Source organism: Pogona vitticeps, chromosome 3, assembly GCF_051106095.1.
Source record: "Pogona vitticeps strain Pit_001003342236 chromosome 3, PviZW2.1, whole genome shotgun sequence".
NCBI classification, from domain to species: Eukaryota; Metazoa; Chordata; class Lepidosauria; order Squamata; family Agamidae; genus Pogona; species Pogona vitticeps.
The window spans coordinates 138661327-138670289 of record NC_135785.1 but is presented as its reverse complement, the minus strand read 5'-3'; the positions used below and the strand labels follow the sequence as shown (position 1 = coordinate 138670289).

General features: G+C 41.3%; 1 long non-coding RNA gene across 1 annotated transcript; it reads left to right on the top strand.

Moving 5' to 3' along the window:
* Nucleotides 1–712: 712 nt before the first annotated feature.
* On the top strand, nucleotides 713–4970 carry LOC144588283 (uncharacterized). Its single transcript, XR_013543778.1, has 2 exons — nucleotides 713–2208; nucleotides 3884–4970. It is a non-coding gene; the product is annotated as an uncharacterized LOC144588283 (long non-coding RNA).
* The last annotated feature ends 3993 nt before the right edge of the window (nucleotides 4971–8963 follow it).

Genomic DNA, 8963 nt, shown 5'->3' with positions numbered 1-8963 from the left:
AGCATGATTAAAGTATAGTCGGTACCTGTTAGAATAAAGCAAGATCTGAAATATTACACTTTGCAAGTACTTTAGTAATACATGGACAGCCTTTGTTCTGTGACAAATTGAGAAAGACACAATTGGGCAATGTCTACTGAACACAATGCTGGACAAAAAGTAGAACTTGTACAATAACCTGTAACTGGAAAAAGGAAATTCTTAAGCAAAGTCTGAGTGTTACTAATAGGAACTGTTGTCACCTCCAGGATTATGTAGATTACTTTCCTTTGTTTCATGCTTGATCATCAGAACTGAAGCATGGAATCCTTTTGAAGTCTGAATTCACAAACAAAGAAAGATAATCTCTTCAATATTAGCATGCTTTCAATTCTAATTACAAAGTATCTAATGTTGACTTCTTGCCTGAGTTTCCTTTCAGCCCCTCACCTCCATTTCTGAGGACAAGGACTGGTGGAAGACAGGAGAATCTAGCACAAGGCATATGGCAGAAACCCATCCTGCAAATGACTTGATCTGAACACACGACAATGATTTTCCTTAACAAAATATTGCATGTTGACAAATGAGGAAACTTACTAACCTGTGACAAATTGTGACTGATGGGTAGCCTATGGGCCAACACTTTTTTTTTGCTAATCTAAAATGTACAGAAATTATTCTGTAGTTACATGACCAGATACAATGTACTACATTCTCATCCTGTCATGAGATAGGGGGAGGTTTGTCAACAAGAGATTGTCCATGGTCTCTGAAGGCTGGAAAATGGCAAAAACCATCCCCATCTCCATAAATGGAATGGGGGAGATGATCCAGGCAGCTATTCATCAGTCAGTCTGGCATAAATGCCAGGGGTGCTGGAATAATATACAGTGGTGCCTCGCTTGACGATGTTAATTCGTTCCAGCGAAATTGCTGCAGAGCGAAAACATCATCAAACTAAATTAATAAAACCCATTGAAATGCATTGAAAACCGTTCAATACGTTCCAATGGGCTGAATACCTGCTCGTCCAGCGAAGATCCTCCATACGGTGGCCATTTTTGGTGCCTGTAAAGTGAGGAATCTGTCCTAGAAAACAGCGGGGGGGCCATTTTCTTCAGCCAGTGGCCATTTTGAAACCCAACAATCAGCTGTTTGCTGATCATCGTAAAGCGAAAATTGGTTCCCGAATCAGGGAATTGATTATCGTTAAACAAAAACAAAACCATTTAAACCATTGTTTTGCGATTGCAAAAGCGATAGCAAAACCTAATCATACAGCGATTTCCTCGTTAAGCAAGGCAATCGTTAAGAGAGGCACCACTGTACTGGAAGTATCACATACCTGCAGCTATCTGTCACAAATATCCTGTAGGGGATTTTGGGAGTAGAGTTGTTTGTTATCTGTCCTTTTCTTTGGTTGTTTCTTCACAGCCCCAAAGAAAGATAAAAATCTTCCATTTCCTGTCCATGTCAGACTAATTTTATCTCTTTTTTATACAGCCACAAGTTTCATAGATGAGGGAAATTGCTTTGGATGTAGTACCTCTTAATCTGAGCATAGCTTTTAATAAAAGGACTCCCCCCTTTTTGAAATCTTCATGGCCCCTCTTCCCTCTTCTAGGCTGTTCTAATCCCTGTTCCCTTTGTTAAATCTCGGTGCTTTCTGAACGTTCCCTGCCCTTTGAAATTCAAGGTAGGGTCCTCCACCTTCATAGACAACTCCAGGGGGATTATCAACATCAAATGAAAATCAGGGAGGCTGTTTGAGATGTGGCCATCCTCCAAGTTTAAGGTGGCCCTAAGAAGATCAACCTGGCATTGACTCAAATGGAAATCAGGGAGGCTGGCCTGATCTTTCCATCAACTCTATTATTGTTCTTTCCTTTTTGATACCCTAGAACTGCTGGATAGCTCAGTGGTTTGCATATCTGGCTGGAGTTTGGTTCCCAACTATGCCTCCCTTGACAGGAGCTGGATTCAATGACCCATAGAGTCTCATCCAACTCTGCAATTCAAAGATTATTATTATTACTATTATTATTTCTTGTGGAAGTAATAGGTGACCACAGAAGCCTTGGAACAACCTTTCATTTGAGGAACCTTTCAACTACTTATGCCTGGATAGGAAGGCAAATCTATTCCCATGAACTCTAACCCTTGATGATGCTGATGAAGGGAAGTCCAAATCTCTTGGTAGAAGACATTGAGCAACCCAAATCTATGGTGAGTAAAATGGAATTGTCTTTGTGAAAGTTTGTGAGTTCTGAGTCCTGACAGAAATAAGAATGAACATTTTTGACCTAACTCTAGGATGTGGAGGTTTATACCTCTGAAAGAAAAGTCAGTTTCCAGTAAATCTAAAACTGTATGGGTTATTGAAGTATTATGTGAGTCATAAAATGTATGTATTGAGGGTGGTATTAGGAATTTCAAATTCAACAGTTTACAGGGAAACAGGAAGAAAGGCATGTACATAATGTATCTCATGTAACCTGTGTCACAGGTTTTGCTTCCTAACTTATGGTCATCAAGTTTATGAAAGAATGTAGGCATGCTGACAGCAAAGTTTTGATTTGCTAGGGAGGTAAGATGGCAATAAGCTGTAAGAAACAGAAACACTTGGCAGACAAAGCACAACACAGTAATCAAACTCATTTTGGAAGGCATTGCAGAATTATTACCATAGCCAGAAACTTATGGTTAGGTAAACAAATGGACTCAGAAAAATATTACTTCAGATGTAATGGTTAAACACCTCATAGAGCAACTATACAGAAATCAATTGCAATTTATGAAAAAATTGAAAAATAAGAGATGATAGGCTGATTTATATATGCACATTACCTGAAGTCTGTCTGAAGATTTCTATTTGAAGACTGCTGTGGTTGACCGTGGTCATTGGTTTAAGTCAGAAGTATTTATTGGTATGAGAGTTCTCTATGTGCTGTTGTATCTGGGATAGTCTATTCACATAAGCAAGTAATCTTGTCAATTTATGAACATGCAAGTGTGAACCAACCAATTTGTTATCTAAGAATTCAGGCTTGGCACTATGAAATATGCTGAGTAATTCAAGTATTTAAAGGCAGCATACCAGGGAGAGAGAAAACAGCTGCAGAATGGTGTCCAAAGAATAGTCACAATGAAAGCACAGTTTATTGCTGAGAAGTAGATTATCTACTTAAGTTCTGTAAAACATTTGGCAGTTACTACACTAACAACTATTAAACAAGGGAAGACTGATGAGCATATACTGAAATCCATTAATCCTGTAACAAGATAAAAGGTCTTCATGAGGGAAGAACACATGTATATATCACATTCTTCTTTTATTAACTATTGGCATATACATGTGTTTCTAAGATTAAAAAGAAACACACTGACTATTGATTACTGCCAGCATTGTAATAGCAAGGACGTGACACAACCCCATCACTCCTGCCCTTTTTCAACAAACAAAACAAACAAAACACAAAAACCTATAGTTTTAAAGTTTGAATTGTTGTTAAGACCAAATCTTACAAAGTTCAAAGGAATATGAACAAGCAGAAAAAACACAGAGAAACCTGCATCAAAACTTGATATCCTTTTGCCCTCCTCCGATTCCTGGAATACTAAGACAAGACATGTATAATGGGTTTAAATATGGCCACAACTGTACTAAATATTTCAAGTGTATCACCGCACACCTGCAGAGGGGCCTGGGGTCGCTCCTGGCCTCCTCTCCTGCCTTACATGAGTCCAAAGCACCAGATCCATGATATCCTACTTACAGCCCTATATGTGGGACAGGAAGAAACAGTTAGAACTAGATATAGAACAACTGATTGGTTCAAAATTGGGAAAGGAGTATGACAAGGCTGTATATTGTCTCCCTGCTTATTTAACTTATTTGCAGAATCCATCATGTGAAAGGCTGGACTGGATGAATCCCAAGACGGAATTAAGATTGCCGAAAGAAATATCAACAACCTCAGATATGCAGATGATACCACTCTGTTGGCAGAAAGTGAGGAGAAATTAAAGAACCTCATAATGAGGATGAAAGAGGAGAGCACAAAAAATGGCCTGAAGCTCAACATTAAAAAAAAAAAAAAGATCATGGCCACTGGTCCCATCACCTCCTGGCAAATAGAAGGGGAAGAGATGGAGGCAGTGACAGATTTTACCTTTTTTGACTCCATGATCACTGCAGATGGTGACAGCAGGCACAAAATTAAAAGACTGCTACTTCTTGGGAGGAAACCTAGACAGCATCTTAAAAAGCAGAAACATCACCCTGCCAACAAAGGTCCGCATAGTCAAAGCTATGGTTTTCCAGTAGCGATGTATGGAAGTGAAAGCCAAAGAAGGCCAAATAATTGATGCTTTTGAGTTATGGTGCTGGAGGAGACTCTTGAGAGTTCCCTGGACTGCAAAGAGGACAAACCTATCCATTCTGAAAGAAATCAACCCAGAGTGCTCACTGGAAGGACAGATCCTGAAGCTGAGGCTCCAATACTTTGGCCATCTCATGAGAAGGGAAGACTCCCTGAAAAAGACCCTGATGTTGGGAAAGTGTGACGGCAAGAAGACAAGGGCACAACACAGTACGAGATGGTTGGACAGTGTCACTGAAGCTACCAACATGAATTTGACCAAACTCTGGGAGGCAGTGGAAGACAGAAGGGCCTGGTGTCGTTTTGTTCCATGGGGTCACGAAGAGTCAGACATGACTTCACAACTAAATAAGAACAATTTACAGCCCATATCTAGCTAGCAAATACTGTGTGACCCTCCCAGGCCACCCCCCAAGCCTTAGGTAAGTGACAGCCAGGGCTGGTCCCCTGCACATCTTCCACCCCAGAATCTTGTGATCCATGTTGTAGGAACATTGGATGGGCTAGCACCCACCAAAGTGTCCCTTTGGAATTCTCTGCTAATCTTCCCCTTCTGCACTATCCACCAAGGCAACAATGCTATTATCGGTTAGCTCTTTTCCTCCCACTCAGAAGAAAATCTTGACCTTGAGGCTTTAATGCATATGTTGAGTCCTGCACCAGAAAGGTGGAACACATCTAACCTTTCTAACTATGGGCATCCCACTCTAATAATCAGATGCCTAAGCCCTCATCACTTTGTCAAACTCCCTGTTAACTCCCAGTCTGGTTTGATCAATGAATTTAGGGTAGCTCTCCGTCCTCCACACCTGTCATGGGAGAATGGCTGACCACACCAAATTCACAAATGGCAACTTCTCCTTCACAGCCCTCAGGTCCTGCATCACCTGCAGAATAAGTGATTTGGATTTCCTGATGACCAAGTCATTACCACCGAGATGCATGACAGGCACATCTGGAGGCTGCTGTTCAGTTTCTTGCAACACCAGGGGCAGTAAACAGTCCCAACACATGCCTCTCTTACCCTTCTAGTTAATAATTGCCCCAGACCCAAATCCCAAGTTTGGCCTCCAGGCCATCTATGCAGCATGCCATACCAGCCTTGGGTCCAAGCTGCTCCTAAAGGTATGGAACTCATGACCAGCAGCTGCATAACTTCACTGAGTAAAGGGGGCACTGCCAATACTATAGCTTACTTTACTTCAGCCATCCAAGGTACCCTACCTCCGGTGGCAGTACTTTGAGTTGAGTGCATCTTGGGCCAGGACCTGAACTGATGGATTTGTTGAAGGGACAGGGCATCAACAGTTGTATTAGACATCCTCAGAATAACCTACCATAAAACACTATATTGTACTGCAATATAAAGGCCCTCACTAACCTGGTAATCCTGAGTGATTTCGATGTGAGTTAATTAACTATGTGATCCACTTTCTAATTGACACACTGAAGGTGACTGCTAAATTAGCCCACTGGTTTGCCCATAGCCATAGTACTCCATCTATCAGGAAAATCTCTAAAAATGCCAGGCCTCTTGTAATGCCTGCCTCATGCCACTCGTTTGGCAATTTACTGGCACATCAGGAACCTCTAAAATAAATTCCAAATTTTAGTGAGCCCACAGAATCAGTATGCATCTGAAATTTCACTTCAAGTTGGACTTCTATTCTTTAGAATGATACTCCATTGAATTCTACCAAGAGGTGGTGCCAGAACTCAAGATCCTTCCATAACTCTGCAGTAACCCTTCTCCTGTGATGAGACCTAGTGAGGCCACACATTGCCTCACAGAGCTGTTGAAGGAACACTCTGCTAGGTACCAATACCCAGCAGGCAATGTTAAGTTGACACACTATTTTCTGAAGTTCCTGAAGGGTAACCTTACATTTCATTAGCACATGCTAGCCCTCTCTGGAGATCAGAAAGCTGGGCATCTGGTAAGCAACATGACTTTGGGAGAGTATATAATTCAATACCCAATTAAGTCAGGACAGGAGAAGGTACCTTGGGCTTCTGATGGGTCAATTGCACACCGAGCTCTCTTGTGAGGTTCTGAAATGTTGCCATGAGCTGCCTATATTGATTTGGACCCTTTCTTCCACCAGAAAAAATCATTTAAATAATGGACCACCTGTGCTGCTCCCTCCCTGTGCTTCAGTGCCCATTCCACAAAGAGCTGAAAAGCTCAAACACTGCACAAGAGATGGAACATCCCATAGGGAGGACCCTACCCATATAAAAGGAACCATGAAATGCAAAACTCAGCAATTTGAAGCCCTCAGCATGGACTGACAGCAATCAGAAAGCTAACTTGATGTTTCATTTTACCAGCTCTGCACCTGGTCCACACATACACACCATATGCACAGCAGTGTTGAAGAACATGTATCACACACTGCATAATTCCTGCAGAATGCTGTTATTTAATGACCTGCTTTTGGGGTATGATAGATAGTGAATCACCCTAAACTCACCTGGAGTTTTCTTAGGTATGACTCCCAAGGGAAAGATCCTCAAATGGGATATGGGGGGGAAGCATGTCAAAAGGGCCAAACACTCAGTCCTCACAAACCTTCTAGGCTATTTTGGCCCTCACTACATCCTCCATGCCTTGTACAGACTTCAGGTTTCCAGTAGAGATGGGCATGAATCAGAAAACTGATTAATTTTGATTCATGATTAATCAAGGTCAATGAATTGTGAATTTATGTCTTTTTCTGACAAATTGACAAATTGACTCATTAATTTATTTTTGAATCTAAAACCCTATAAAATTGCCTTCCAAGTGCCTGGAGACACCAAACTTGCAGAGAAGCTTTCCATGACTCTTCTCTACAAGCTTTCCAGGTTTGGTGAAGATTGGGTTTTAGACATCGCAGTTATTCACCCACAAATTAGTCCCTCCCAGGAAAGTGCCTTTTAGCAGCTGGCTTGGGTAACACCAATCTTCCCTAAACTTGGAGGGCTTGTAGAGGAGAGTCAGGGAAAGCTTCCCTGAAATTTCAGTGTGTCTAGGTGCCTCGGGGGTTATTTTATGGCCAAACAAATAAACAAATGAAAAATCACTAAACATTCATTTATTTGTGTTTTGTTGGGAGCATTGATTCATACAAATATGAATCAATGGATTAGTTATTTTTGAATTAATTTGGTTATTTGTTTTTTAATTCATGCCCATCTCTAGTTGGCAGCTATTGATGCCACCTGGATCCAATAGAACCCAAATGTTGAACCCATTCAAAAAGTAAGAGGCATTAGCCTTCTTTGAGTACATCACTAACCAGTAAGCTAGGACTGCTAACTTAATTGGACTGGAACCCTCCAAAAGGGCTCCAGTCCATTTCTGTTTGGAGTCTTACCTTTTTGATCCTGCTCTCCTCCCTGCAAACCTCATTTCTTGGGCACCCTCTGAAGCAAGTAATGATGGAATGTGGTCTTCCACAGATAGAATGTGCATGCTTGAATTTGTAGGTTTTTTTTCCCACAGGCACCATGCATACTAATCTCCACAAAAAGGAGCTGTGCTGACACAGCTGAAACCAGTGTTCCCATACAGTCATTTTCTAAGGCAGAAACATGGCCCATTAAATCAGTAAACACACAGCTGCAAGATGGGGAACACCTGGCTCAGCAATACTATGAGCAAGAAGGATCCCGGAATCATTGCAGATCACAAGTTGAATATGAATCAGCAGAGTAATGTGGGTACAAAAGAAAAACAAATGCTATTTTAGGTTGTATTAACAGAAGTATAGTCCCCAAACCCATGAGGTACCAGTTCCTCTCTATTTGGCACTGATTAGGCCTCATCTTGAGTACTGTGTCCAGTTCTGGACACCACATTTCAAGAACGATGCTGACATGTTGGAACAAGTTCAGAGGGGGGGTAACAAGGATGATCAAGGGGCTGGAAACCAAACCTTATGAGGAAAGACTGAAAGAACTGGGCATGTTTAGCCTTGAGAAAAGAAGACTGGGAGGAGATAGGAAAGCACTCTTCAAATATTTGAAAGGCTGTCATACAGAGGAAGGGCAGGATCTGTTTTCGATCATCCCAGAGAGCAGGACATGCATCAATGGGCTCAAGTTACAGGAAGTCAAATTTCAGTTGGATATCAGAAAAAACTTCCTGACTGTTAAAGCACTACAGCAATGGAACCAATTACCTTGAGAGGTGTTGAGTACTCCAATACTGGAGGCATTCAAGAGAAATTTAGAAGACCACTTGGCAGATATCCTTTGATATTTATTCCTCTGTTGAGCAGGGGGTTGGACTTATAACCTCCTTTCAATTTTATTATTCTGTTATTATATGATTTATTATATTGCCTTAGTTGGGAAGCCCTGCATGTTTAGATTCTCTTTCAGAATGCCACAGTGGGGGTGTAGGCACAGTCACTGATCCAGTTACTATGAATCCTGTTCTAAGGAATTCACATGGACAATAAGTGTGTCAACACCTGGCCAGTCCTCCTCCTCTGAGAAAGAGGTCTGAGTTGTGTACCCTTGCTGGGTTTTTGCCCTTTCTTAAGATACATTATGTTATTATGTTTTCCACTAAGCAAACTTGTGAAGGAATAATATGTAGCACAACAGCTG